At 44.4% G+C, this 14,517-nt stretch overlaps 1 protein-coding gene across 7 annotated transcripts in view; it reads right to left on the reverse strand.

Annotated features, from left to right (window-relative positions):
* The window catches only part of sox6 (SRY-box transcription factor 6), a 151,802-nt gene that overhangs the window by 133,607 nt on the left and 3,678 nt on the right, over window positions 1-14,517 (reverse strand). The gene's annotated exons all lie outside the window — the stretch shown is intronic.

Raw genomic sequence — 14,517 nt, forward strand, 5'->3', positions numbered from 1 at the left:
TCACCTCTGTGCTCCTCTTAGTCCACAACATGTTAAAGAGGAGATTTAGCCGAGGTAGTTATTGGGACAAAAGAGCCAATCTCGCCCATCAGCAGGTCGCTCCCTTACCTAGTGGAGGCCAGGTTATCTCACCACTGACAGCAGGCCAGCACCGAGGCTGTGAGGAGAGAAGAGAGGGAGTGGAAGGGGGGGTTTGCCCGGCGGATGGGGGTAAAATGAGGTAGTGGGGAGGCCTTAAACCAGCAGCCCAGGCTAAGCTCCCATTTGGGAGGGGAGGATGGGACTTGGGGGTTTGGGGGGGGGGGGGGGTGTTCTCGCTGAAAATCTTACATGCCTGCTGCTCGGCAAAGACCATTGTTGAATTCAATCTCCAGCTTGACAAAAATCAACTTGCGCCTGCACTTCGCCTCTGGTTTGCACAGGAAAAAACATGGTTCCAGGCAGCAATTTGACTTAATTATTGAGAATGGAGATAAACCTTTTGGAGAACTACCAAGGAGCATCTGGCCATGGAGGGGCATGACGGGTGGTGGAAAGGGTGGGGGGCAGGGGTTGGAGATCCTACCACAGGTATTAGGCGAGAGGGAATCTCAAAACTCATCCACGGTGCAGCTACAGTGGCAAGCTAAACAGGGTCTTTTTTTATTCTCTGTGGAAGTGCACTGGGGCACTGCCGTAAGAGGCAGCAGCACCACAAAGGCCATCTTTCTTCCCCCACAATAAATAAAATCCAGCATATCATTGAGTTATTTGGGGCTGGACACAGTCCAACAGTCAAGAAGCCCAGCTGGTGGAAAAATGCTAGAAGGCCTGGCATCACAAGTACAGGTTCAAGACAGAGGAGCTCCTCCGTTCTCCTTACAACCTCCAACAGCTTCCCACCTCCTCAACAAGCTCAGGCTCAAGAGGGCCTGCTCATAGCCGAGAGCCTCCCGCTCGTTATCCTCCATTTCGCACATGGACAGCTGTGGAAGCATGGGATATTGTTTTTAAACAAAATAGCTCTGCTTGCACCCGTGGAGAGCTCAATCACAAAGCTTGACTTTCATGTCCACCACTCCAGAGCTGTTGCATTATACTCCCTCAGCCCCAAGAATAACGAGAGCAAAAGTTCCACATTAAGGGGAAGAAAGCATTGAACAGCCAGTAAAGGCCCTTGCATCTACGACCAGAGGAATTAAGGTCCTGAGCGGCTCTGCAGAAAGCACCTCTTTGATTCAAGGCTCACACACTCTCTGCTCCGTGATTAGTGACCGAATGTCACAGCCTTGCCATTTGGTCATTGATTTGGCCTTCGAACACAGGCCGATGGAATGGATTCCCCAGCACAAGGTGTTTTTTTCCTTCTCGGAGCCACTTTCTTTTTCTCTTTTTCATTTCTTTCTTTTCTTCTTTTTCTAGCCCCCAACCCCCCACACCACAACTATTGAGCTGGGTTATGAAAACAAGCCCGGTTCTCTCTCAGGTAATGTGTTTATTTTCGAGGCCCCATCTTCTACTTTACTGAGTCACTGGCCATTCTCTCCCTCTCTCCTTCTCTCTCGCTCTCTTATCGCCCGTGCTCTCGCGGGGCATTTTAGCTGCTGAAATCCTGTTCACCACATACTGGTTTTAGAAGCTGTGAAATGAGTGCCGGAGAAGCGTGGCCACAATGTCTGCCTGTGTTGCCACTGGCCTCGAAAATGGGCTCAGGGGCTTTTTGTCCAGGGAATGCATAAATGGAAGTTTTTAACACCTCAAAAGAAGGAAGGGCCTTTGTGTGGCCACACTAGAGAGAGACGTCACTCTCCTGAGGAGGCAGACGCGCTGAGTGCAGCAGGACAAAGGACCCAGAGCCTGGAGCAGCGGGAGCGGGGGTCTGCCATGGGCACCATACACACATGTACACACACGCATACACATACACACACTCCTTCAGTAACACACGCACACACACACATATATATATATACCACACATTTAAGACATGCACACAAACTGAGGTATTCACACATGCACACTAAATGGATGCTGAATGCACACACTCTCATGTACTTTTCTACACACTCAGACAAAAAGGTCAGAGGCATGTGGAAACACCACCAACACACCACACTTGAATGAATGACAGTAAAGAAAACCGTTAGATCATTCTGGAATTCTGTTTGAAGACAAAAACATTTATGCAGATGCCACATACTAAAGTAAATCACTAAAAAAGAAAAAAAGTGGGGAAAAAAAGGAAACCGAAAAGCAAAGCATGAAAACAAGTCAACAAACCCTGGCACGTTGATTGATTTAGACCCTACCTTTGGAAATAATAATTCCAGGCTTCCTACTCCCAATTCCCTGTTATTGAAATTCATTTTTATTTTGTTTTTCACACAACAGAGACGACAGCCAGCACTGACAATCAGTGTGCACATGCTTTAGGTGTCTACAATAAGCATTTAAATGCAAATAAATCCGTTGCACAAAAGGACCTGCATCTTCTGTCAGTGGCAACATAATCAACCCGCAATTGTCTCCTGACTTTGAGCCATTTCCAGTGACAAGGTCTAAGCAGCGAGCATCTGTATTCAAATGACTGCACTACTTAAAAGACCAGGAGCTGGGCAGGGATATTTTTCCAACAGTACACTGTGCCGAAAGTCAATCACATGGTGAATTAAACTGGAATGGTATCAATTGATCCAGAAATGATCAGGTTACAATCAGGCTCATCACATGTCCACTTTTTTTTTTTTTTGCTGTTGTTCTTGTTCATGCTGGTGCTGTGTGTGATGCTGTCCCATTTTCAAAGATTACATTTGCAAGTGAATTGGAACCACAGCGGTGAAAAGATCTGATAAGATTGAAATGAGGGAAATTTGAAGAGACGAGGTCAAGAACATGGAGAAGGTAAAGAAATGCCTCATCTGTTGTAGCCTCTATTTCTTAAAAAAATAAAATAAATAAATAAATAAAAAAGAAAAAGGGAAAAGCTCTGTTAAGTGAGCTGAGGAAGGCCTTGGCTCCCCTGCTGGTGGGCTGCACAGTATTTCAAACAATGACAGATTTTAGGTTTCAATGTGAAGGATGGAATAACGACAAAAAGGCAGGTCATGACTCACTGGCGTTTGCATACTCTATCCACAGCTTGCCTTTCAATTCCTAGAGCAGCAAGCAAGGAGGATGACCTGCTCTGGAGTATCATCTGGTGGCCCTAAGCAAATCCAATGCCATTCTCTCGTTTTCTTAGAGGGAGGAATGGCAGGAGTAAAGAATGAAAGGAAATCTTTGAAGCCGTTTTTCACTGTAAGATCATGATCATAAATCCCTGCTACAACTGCCCACAGGGAGAGAAAAAGGGGGTATAGAGAGTTAGAGCTGAGCATATGAGGAATAGAGGAATAACAGTCAGGGGGAGCAAGGTAAATGATTTCTCAGATAGTCAGTACCGAAATGCACAACCACACAACACAAATGTAAATCTTAAAGTGATGGGAGGATTTGCTTGGAGCAAGCCCTACACAACTGGTTTAACCATTGAGACAATTAACATTATAACCCCTTGGTTTGGTTATTTACAATCACAGCAATCATTTTTCCCTCTTTGAAGCCCACAATTAATTGCCACATGTTGGAATGCAAATGACTCCATTTGGGAGGGGAGAGAAATGATCGGTTTGAGAATATTTCTGCGTTCTTAATTTTCTAGAGAGGGAAATGATTTAAAGGATAGACACAAATCTCTGCTGACACGACTGGAGCTGGCTAGGCAATCTCTCTCTCTCTCTCTCTCTCTCTCTCTCTCTCTCTCTTTCTCTCTATGTATGCTGTATTTTCTGCATGCCCTGCAGCTGCTCAAGAGAGAAAAGTAGAATGAAAGAGTTTGATAAAGAGAGAGCTCCTCTTCTCTCTCTCTCTAGTTTCCTGCTTTACTCCCTTGACGAAAACAGACGCAGCATTTGAGTCACTGATGGGTGGCGTAATTGAGTTTAACACTCCTTTTTTCAGCAGAGGAAAAAAAAGAGCCTTTGAAATGAGGAGGTCAAATTACCTCTCCAGTCAGGCAATAAATAAGTCAAACAAGGTAAGGGCTCCTGCCAGCATATTTTAGTGCCAAATTCAATTAGCGAAAAAACAGGAGATGCATGGTTCTTCGCTTAGCTATTAGAGGCACGTCCTTTCCCATGATGCCCCTATTGTACACAAGGCAATCAGCCCCGGCCGTGCAAGAAGAGCAGCCCAGCTGTACGGAGAGCGGCTTGGGGGACGCGCCCCCATCCCAGCAATCACGGTATGCTTGGAGAAATTACACGTGTCACATGATTGTGCCAGCGAGTCAGGCCAGGAGGGCTGGGGGGTGAGATTATTGTTGCTCTATCTCAGCCTCCTCTCAACATGCCGGAGAGCCATAAGCTACCGACGCTAATGTGGTTATGAACCCATGAGCCAAACAACAGCACTGGGACTGCTGTTAAATATAATCTCTATAAGCTCGACCTGCTGAGGGCTGCTCCGGGCACAGTATATACAATGGAAGCGAGCGCTCACCGAGCTATATAGACTATTCGTTTCCATTATGCCATTATTCCATTAAGTTCTGCACTTTTCTGTCTTTATAAGTTAACCTACAGGTTTAATTTTACATTGATTAGTGCCAGGGAGAAGGGAAATGCCACACCACAAGTCAAGCATCTGGTTATGAGGCATACAGGGTGGTCAGACAATGTAGAGCAAGTGAGTAAGTGAGACACGTATATATGCACACTGCAGCACACCCGACTGGCTACAATGTCGCCTTTGTGACATAATGCCCATTGCACAGTGGATTTTTGGAAAATAATCCAAACTTTCCTATCCCACGTATCCAGTAATAACAACTTACATCATGAAACCTATTATATGTCCCGTGTTCCTGAACAGATTTCTGAGCCCAAGGGGGGTAAGACAAACACAGTGAAGCGGTTGTTATGCTCCAATCGTGCCCAGAGAGCCCATTAGAACATGGCATCGGCCGTGTGAAACTTGAGGAACTCCTCACCTACTGAAGGGGAGAGGCCTTCTCCGGCCGTCGGCCCATGAGCACGGACCAGACTGTGTAAGAGCCAAATGTCTGTGAAAATTCATAGAGGGGGGGAAAAAAAAAACTGAAAACTCCATTTCACAGACTTGGAGCCAGTAGTTATGGTTCGTGTTTGTTTGGGAATTTGTTTGCCTCGTGTTCAACCGTTGCGAAAAGCAATCCTTTGGTTTGTGAGTTTGATGAATGTGTGTCAAACATTGGTGCCAGGGCCAGAGAGAGTCAAATGCTCCATCTGAACACTCACACACACACATATACCCACTCTCAGCTGATGACAGTAACATGAGGTTAGCATTATCGTCACTGAAAGCACGACAGGTGGGTCACATGAAAAGGTCTCTGATTTTCGTGCGCCTGCAGAACACATGGCTTGCATTATTCTCGAGTACAAACTGACAACGTTCCAACCAAAATATCAAGAGGTCTTCGCACTCACTACTGTTTGCCACACGCTATTTTCAAATGTATCTTAGATTAAAACCAGAATATAAATTCCCTGAATAGAGGAGATTTGACGAGTGAATGCAGAAGAAACCCTCGATGTAAATAAATAAACAGGAGAGCTGAGAAAACGCATGCAAAAGGTGTCTAGGGTGGGAGTTGGGAGTACAAGCAAAACACTCGTCAGGGACCGGGCCTTGGCTCTCAGCTCAGACGATTTACCACCTTCTCCTCCAGATTTTTCAAGGATCATGCAAACTTGAGTGTTCGAGCAACAGCTTGATTGCCTGCTACGCATGCAGTGTCTCTAAAGCACGCACATGCCACGTCCTAGAATAATACACTGAGCACATAAACATTCAGACTGCAAAAATGACTAAATCAATAAAAAAATGAATGACAAAAAAAGATTCTCTGAGTGCCACAACTGACAAAGCTGCTTTACACACTGTTTGCGATGTGCTAAAAGCATTCCAACACTGAACCATACCTCTCTGAAGGCACATAAAAGTTAAAAAATCTGATGCACTGCCTTTGTTGTGCAGCACACAACAGTGAGCTAGGTTGTAATGCACAACAATTTAGCCATGGCTTTTTTAAAGTGCAGGAAATATGACATTTTTCTAAAAGCTGTGAAAGGCGTCAAGATAAGCAGTCTTGAGCCATAAATTCAGAGAACCCTAAGCTTTCTAGCTTTTTTTTTTATGTATCGCTCGCCGAGCGCAATACCATGCCCTGCTGAAATCAAAAGCTGTAATAGGAAGGTTAGCCACTGTCATTCTAAGAGGGAAGTCGGTCGTGAAATTGTAAAATTGTGGCTGAAATAACTCTCTGTGTCAAACTCTTTTTTTATGAATCCTCACTGTTATGATTCGTATAAAAATGAGGCTATCACATGGTGGACCATGCTAATGCTAATCTCCCTGTAGAAGTGAAGCGCTAATAAAACGCCTCTTCATCTGGCTCTCTTAAAGAGGCTTTGAAGTTCACGGCAACGTTGTGCTCCTCGGCGAGCTGGCTAGGCTAGAGGAGATGAGGCCTTTGCCTCCCCCCCTCCCTTCCAACCATGTGCATTCCTCTCCATTTCAACTTCAATTTGCTGTGAAAGTCCGCTACATTATGCCTGCGTGCCAGGCTGATAGCATACGAAAACAAGCGTCAAACTCAGTCCACCTCGCCATGTTTTTTCCCTCCCCTGCTCTTTATAACGCAGCTCTTGAATTCCAAAACGGGAAGAGAAGACAGAGACAAAGCACTGGCTACACTTCGAGGAGAGCTAACTAAGGGCGGAAAAAGAGGGAGAGAGAGATAGAAGAAGGCGGATGTGTATTAATGGCCCGATATCTGTGTGCACATTTTCTGCCCAATAGCCAGAGCTGCAAACGGCTCCGATGAGATCTGCACTGTAAAGATGATATCATAGCTTTGCGGTTGCACAGCAGTCTGGAAGACGCATACCTCACTACAAGAGAGAAAGAGAGAGAGGGAGAGGGAGAGGGAGAGAGAAAGCAAAAAAACTCGACATGATATTTCTGCTTGCCTTTTCCATTTGAATATTCATCCAGTTTCCACGTCCCCTATGAAACTCTTCTAATCAGAGTCACTTCCCCTTTAATCACGGGGGCTGTAATTATGTTCTGATAAAGCTTTTTAGCGCACTCCTCTGTGTCACTCACATAGGCTGGCGCATGGGATGCCATACTAAGAGCCTCAGAGATATGGATCCTGCCAGCAGGGCCATTCGTGCTCATTGATATTATTACATTCTTAACATGCTACAGCCACACTGGCCTTACAACGAGCAGGTCCAGGGATCAGCAATGACTCTAACAGACTCAACTATGGCCCTTCAGGTTCCCTCTGATGTGCGGTAATTGTTTAAACCTGAGTGGAAATGGCAGGGTGCCTTTTTGTAGTTGTGTGCCAAAAAAAAAGCCCAGTGTAGCACTTTCCTATTCTGCTTTTCTCTTTCTAATTCTGTCCAACACTGGGCTTTAGAGGAAAAAAGGATCACTGGGTTTCCACCATGTTCATCTTGGAAGGGTTTGCCGTCAGGGATGATCGCTGACCACAAGTTGATAATGATGACGATTTAATTAGAAGCCTCTCTGTGGTCTGGAGGGGGACCAAACTCCTCCACCCTGCAGATGGCGACCAATAAATTTAGCTACACTGAGGAAGAGGAGGGCCATCTCTTCACCCCCCCCCCCACCCCCCCAATCCCCGCCACCTCAGCCCTACCCCTAACCAGAGACAGAAAGCGTTCCTCCCCCGTGACATCCCGCCGCAGGCCTGGTCTGTGCCATCATTTGACTTCTCATCTAACACACATGCGTGCACACACACGCACACACATAGTGCAAGCTAGACTTGTTGCTGTTCTGTTTAGAGCCTTTCTGAAATATAGTGACTCTGCTTATATAACGTTGAAATAATGGTCTCATAGCCAGACTGATGAAAAAGGCCTGGGAGGAGGATTAGCAAAACTGCTTTGCAACAAGAGGCCCCCAAACGGAACGTGCTGCACAGGCACAGGTTCAAGTCACAGCCTGGGAGACAAGCCACTGCCGCACACAGAAAATGTCTTATTTGCATCGCAGAGGTCCCAAGGGGCTCAGTTTTGCTCTGTGTCATAGTTTCAGTTTCTTTCGTGGTAGAGATCTCGCAAGAGCTGCAAGTGAGCCACTTCCAACACGCGGCCAGTGGCAGACTGTCACAGGACAACTCGCACAGTGGAAAAAGACTGGGTAGTCTGCCAGAAATCCCCCTCTAAATACCACCCCCCACCCTAACCCCAACTCTGTTTCAGCTTTCTCTGGAGTTTATATGTTCCTGTACACTTAGCTTGGTGGAGTGACTTACACTGTGTACCGCTGTACGTGGGTGTCTAGCGTGTGCCAGTGTGGCTATCCTTTAAGGCTGTCAAAGAGGCTCTTGGGGAATGCATGGGAGGTAAAACCACAAAGTGTCCTCCATTATTTTAACTGATTTATTTCCATTTGAAAAGGGAAAAATATGATTATACCCTTATGGTCCTCTCGTTCAGCAGCCTTTCGGCAGGCACAGACAACAATCCTATGGCGCAGTGGCTACTCCAAAGAAAAATGAGCACCTGAAATTACAGCTGTACAGCTTCCCACTGTGAATAAATGAAGAAGGGGATGCAAAACTTTTACTTTAACCAGTTCAGCTGCCGAAACCAGAGAGAAACAAAAATAAGAAAAAAAAAGTTTCTGCTTTGGAAGTAATGCAGAGTTCATGTCTCTTTGTCATGATGAAGCTACCTGAGACTATTTGTCCTATCAGGAGGTCCTTAAATCCAGCAACAGCGGACACTCCAAAGCGAGGCGTTTTGTGGTTTTATCCACGCCCTCTGGTTTTTAAGAGCTGGTGGACATGCACATGGGCCATTCAGTCCACAACAAAGGCACCCAGTGCCACTGCCACGGCTTTAAAATAAGGCTAATATCATTATCTGTGGAGCCCCACGTGAGGGCATGGTAATCTCCTACACACACGCACACACACTTGCACACATCGCACACATCATCCTCCGTCACCACCCGCCCTCATCAAAGCTCGTTCACGAACAGCTCCGTAACTGCAGTCAAGTGCTTTCTCACCAAACCATCTGCCTGTTTTCCACAAGGCTCAGAGAGAAATGAAACGTCAGCGTCCACCGAATGGTCAAGTAACAAATGCTTTGACTGCTTATTTCAGAGCAAAGGAGTATAGAAGGGAGAGAGCGAGAGCACAGCAGCCATTGCGGTTGGATCTGCTGAAGCCATTTTCTCATGACGCACACACACCGAAAGCAAAAACCCTGTAAAAACTGCGAGTCAGTGTAAATAATCATGGAATAAGGAAACAAAAGAGCTGGTTTTGGAAGGCCAGAGCTATTTCAGCTTAACTACTGTCAGAACTACAGCCACAGAATTCCGCCCTCCTTTTTCCACCCTCTTTTGTCACTTTAATTTGCTTTTGGCATTATGCATCCCGAGTTTCCACACAAGAAAACTGTGGGTAATGTGATTTTGGCATAATATCCTCCAACTTTTCCATATAATGTCCAAGACTGGTTCAGATGTCCCTTTTGCAGCTTTAATATGAGTTGCGGACCAGACCAACAATACTTTGCCTCTTGCCATCAGCTACTGGATTCTCAGTAGAAAAAGACCAAAGGCACATTCTAAGAATGTATCAGCAAACAGCAGTGATCTTTCGTCTTGCTTTCATGTAACAGAAAAGTCCCTCAAATGTCAAAGAACCTTTTGTCTTGTTGAAAACTTTACAGTGTGGTGTGGATATTCCTTGTATCCTGATGTCTGTAGGGCTTTTCAGAAAGCAAGAAATATAAAAAAAAAGATCTAGATTCAAAATCCTGTATGTATTGTAACAGAAACTGAAGGCAAGGCTAAGGAAACTGGGCTTTCCATCATGTAAGCGTGACTAATTTCAGCGCAATAGTGTTGCCTTGTAAATCAGTAGTGCCACATCCCCATAGATTAATTACTGACCCCTAACTGGCTCCTTGTAAAGTTAGTGATCTATCAAGTTGTGACAGATCCGCGTGGAGATGACACAAACAAGACACAGGCGCACATACATGTTGACAAGCTGCTGGAGCTGAACAGCTGTTAGCGTTCCTCTTTGTTAGAATTACCACTGCAGACTGGGCAGTGCAATATGAAAGCATATTTTATGCTGCATGTCAGATTAAGGTGGCAAGCAGACGACTAGCTGCTGGGATATGCCATCGGGTAAACGTCTAATCCCAGAGCATTCACAGTGAACTGGGACGCACTGAAGTATGCCATGTAATAGCCCTGCTTCGCTCATTTATTTATTTTATACCACCCATAACCACAAAGCATTAACTAGTGAAGCTTGTTGCATTTGTCAACCAGTATTCCCCTTAAAACCTGCCGGTGCATTTCTGTTTTTGTCATATGATTTTATTTCTTTATTTTTTCTTTACATATACAATTTGAACTGCAATCACTTGAAGACTGAACCACGATACAGAATGAAAACACTGAATACAGTTCATCAGAGAGTCAAGGCTTGCTCTTAAGATGAACACCCGCAGCGAGTTTAGAGAATAGTGCACCAATTACTATAAGACATTCCTAAGACACTCCAGACCTGTTCATTTTTCATATCTTGGGTGGAATGATGGCAGGATGACTCTCTTTTAAGGTTTCTGCTCTGACCAGGAGAGCTAAGGAAGGTAAAAGAAAAAGTAAAAACAAGTACAATTTCCCTCAATAAACACCATCATATATCAGCTGCTATTAGGATGGTCTAGTCTATAATATCAGAGGCCTCTCCAAGGCCTAAAGAGACGACAACATGTCTGCAAGTGTCGCAAGGCTTTATGGCCAACATTATGGTCAGACTGCCGGGATCTCACTTCACACTTCGTCAAGACAGATTTGAGGAGAAATAAGGCATCTAGAGAGCCTGTGTCTACAAAAGACTCAGCGGCGTCTTAGTAAGTAAACTGTTATCTGAGTCCAAATGAGTCTGCAGCATCTGCTATTAAATGAGTCGGACAAAGCAGGGTGCAAGATTGAGAGAGAGAGAGAGGGGGAGAGAGAGAGAGAGAGAGAGAAAGAAAGAGAGAGAGAGAGATGGAAAGCGCACTCACACACACACACATACACAGCTACACTTTCAAGGCGACAACAATTAAAAGTGATGGGGGCCCAGTCATAAACTCAGCCCTCATATCAAAAAAAGGATTCCCATCATTTATTCATGCACCAATTAAAGGTTAAACACATGGCAGGGCCCGCATTTTGGAGACCAGCTGGAGCGAGCGCAGAGCAAGACGGGAGGCCACAACAAGAAGGTTAGGAAAAAGCAAACTAACTTTGTCTTGAAATGGTTTTGGCTGCCGAACAAGCTCTCCGCAAAAGAGCACGGACTGGCATAAACATTTGTACAAAATTATAAGTGCATTTGGAGACGCATGCAGCAGTCAACCGCCTGCACACTGCTCTCTGCTTGCTCTCTCTCCTCCGGCAAACCCTCTGCCTCAGCGAGCGGGAGCAAACCCGTGCGTTTGTGTGTGTATACGTATGTGTTTAAGAAAGAGAGAAAGACAGAGAGAGAGAGAAAGAGAGAGAGTGTACAGGGCTCCAAACCACTGCATTTTAATTACTGCCAGCCTCCACACTGCGCTGCTTTGATATGGAAATGACCCCACAATCTTCATATGCACCGCAGAAATCTTCCTCTGATTCATAAAAACAATGTGCTACACCAGAGCTTACACCTGATAGTGCTGATTACAACTCACATAGAGACAGGACCCGCGTAAAAAGCACACAGCCCTGGAGACCCCTCCAATTATTTCTACATATTTATATGTATTTTAAGAGAGAGAGAGAGACAGAAAGAGAGAGAGAGGAAAATAAAAAGAGGGTCACTAGAATACTTTTATTGTAGCTCTCCCCTTTTGAATATGGATGGCATATTTGTTTGCAGACACCTAATTCCACTTATTTGCAGAACGGGGCACACAGAAAGATCTAGCTGACGCTCTGAACAGTGATGTGTTTTCATGTGACAAATGCAAAGAAGGGCTCTATTTTTACACCGGCACATTCTGTAACATGGCTAATATTGTGACGTGCCAGGAGGGGTGTTGTGCAGGGGGGGGGGGGTGATTGCAGTCTACTCTCGGGTCAAATCGGAGTGCAACGCTTTTCTTTCAGTGGTTCCTTGTGCCGCTGTGGGCCACAGGTGCAGAAGCTTCTCTAGTGCCAGGCAAAAGGATGCACTCTTCATTTTACGAAGAGAGCCAAAGAAACCAAAGGCCGTGTTCAATTTTCTACTCTCATTCAAAGACCAAAACTAGACTTAAGGGGGGAAACGGGGAAAAAACAACAACAACAAAATACAAACAATAATAACTCTTAGGAAGGAACAATCCATTTCAGTACAGACTGTGTTTACAAGGCATGTGAAGCTGCATTGCTACATCATGGGCTCTCCTGTGCTATAACCTCAGTGTCTCTCTCTTTCTCTTTTTCTCCTTCAGAAACGAGACTGCAATTTGGGTGTGTTGTTAAGCCATAGATAAGTATAGGCTGCCTAATTTCTACTTACAGTGGGGGAAAGAAATACTTAAGCTCTGGAGCTAAAGGTCCACGCACCACCGAAAATCTTTTCATTCATTATCTGTCACTTTATTGTCGCTCTGGAATTACAACTTTGATTTTCTCAATCTACAAGGTCGACATCCCTGACCATGGGTCCATGTAAATCACTGGGTTTTATGAGACTAGAGACATAGGAGGAATTCAAGCAAATGTCAGCACATCGCCTTTGCTGAGAATGACAATGACGATTGTATCACTTTCTGTACTGCATGACAAACCTGAATAAAATGACACTTGTCTATGAGGGCCTGTAGCCTAGGCCACATGAGAGTGACAAGAGATATCCATTGTGCTACCCTCTGCACTCTTCATCACTTTCAGTCTTATTTTCCTTGGGTTAAAAAAATGAAATAAAATTTAAAAACATTCTAAGCCGTGTTTGCTGCTGATGTTGTTACAGATGTGTAAAACATCCTTGAAGTTAACAGAATCCCAACACTAATGTGGCCAATGCCACCTTCTGTTTTCTCTCATATCACTAATTAATTACATGAAAAGCCAGCTAATGTTGCGGCAATTAAAAAGTGTGGCAAAACTTCAATAATGCAGTCCAGAAACTTGAGATGCTGCACCACAAAAGAAGCGGTGTGGGGAGGTGGGGGGAAAGGCTCCTAATGAACATGTTGCCATCGGTTTTGATCATTGTTGAAATATTCCACAGCAAATTAGCTAACGCTTAAAGACAGATGTCACAACATGTGCTGCTGCACTTCTTTCTCTCCCAGCTTTCCTCCCCTACGGCTGGCGCGCGCCTTACCTTTACCAGACCTGCTGTTGTTTACCTCCGCTGCTGTTTATCATTAGGGCGCTGCTGGCACTGTTCTAACCTAGACCGAGGCAAACTGAATACAAGGCAGAGCCACACCTGAGCGCTAAAGCAAAGCTTAACCTGATTCATGAGTGAATTCCTTTACGCATGAGACAGTGTTGCAGCATGCATACTCACAAGTCTACTCTGCAAATAAAACATTTTACTCACAAGTTACAAATAGTTAGAACAGCTATACCTTTTAATTATATTAAATAAAATATATCTTTTTCTAAATATTATAGCTGCTTAAATTTTTAAGGCACACAGACTATTTTTAAGGCAGACAATTTTGTGCGCTTCTGGGGAAAGAGCAATGTTTCAATTCATATTCCTCCAAGTAATATAATTTTGATGGCAAGGAATTCAGTTTGGTAAGGATATTCTCCATGGATAAACTAGTTAAAGGATGGGGACGGCTATAAAACTGCACCTAGGAATTTCACTCAGTTCATCTGTAAGTGACACGGAGGTAGTTATTGTCGGAATGACAGAAATTAAAGCAGGAAAATGATTAATTAAGCAATAAATATTAATTATCCAGACAATAAAAATATAAAACTTACTTGGTATCAAAAGCAAGATCACAAATAAAAATCAAACAATGATAAAGGTTTGAGAGTTTTTCTGCTGTCAGTAAAAATCTGAGATTTGTATTTGGTGCAATAACAAAATGACTGACAAAGAGTGTGTGTGAATGCTCACATCTAAATGAAAGGGAATTATTTAAAGTTCATTTACTGCCCAGATTTCAGGGCTGATAATGTATTCGACGGATGCCATCCGTGATGTCTCCTGTCCCAGGAGAAGTCATGCACGTTCCATTCACTTCGAGAAGACTAGAAGAGTGCTATAACCACTATACGCTACCCTGCATGTCCAATTTATAGTAATCCATTAACAGCCTTTTGTAAATGCTTGACTGGAAAAGAACATATCGGTACCTTACAGCATCTTTTATTTCTAGCTTATTACTAAGATTTTGCGGTGGGACCGGTAACAGCACTGCTAGAATTCTGAGGAACAAATTCGCTTCAGTATTTTTGTCT

This window comes from Salminus brasiliensis, chromosome 17, assembly GCF_030463535.1.
Source record: "Salminus brasiliensis chromosome 17, fSalBra1.hap2, whole genome shotgun sequence".
Taxonomy (NCBI): domain Eukaryota; kingdom Metazoa; phylum Chordata; class Actinopteri; order Characiformes; family Bryconidae; genus Salminus; species Salminus brasiliensis.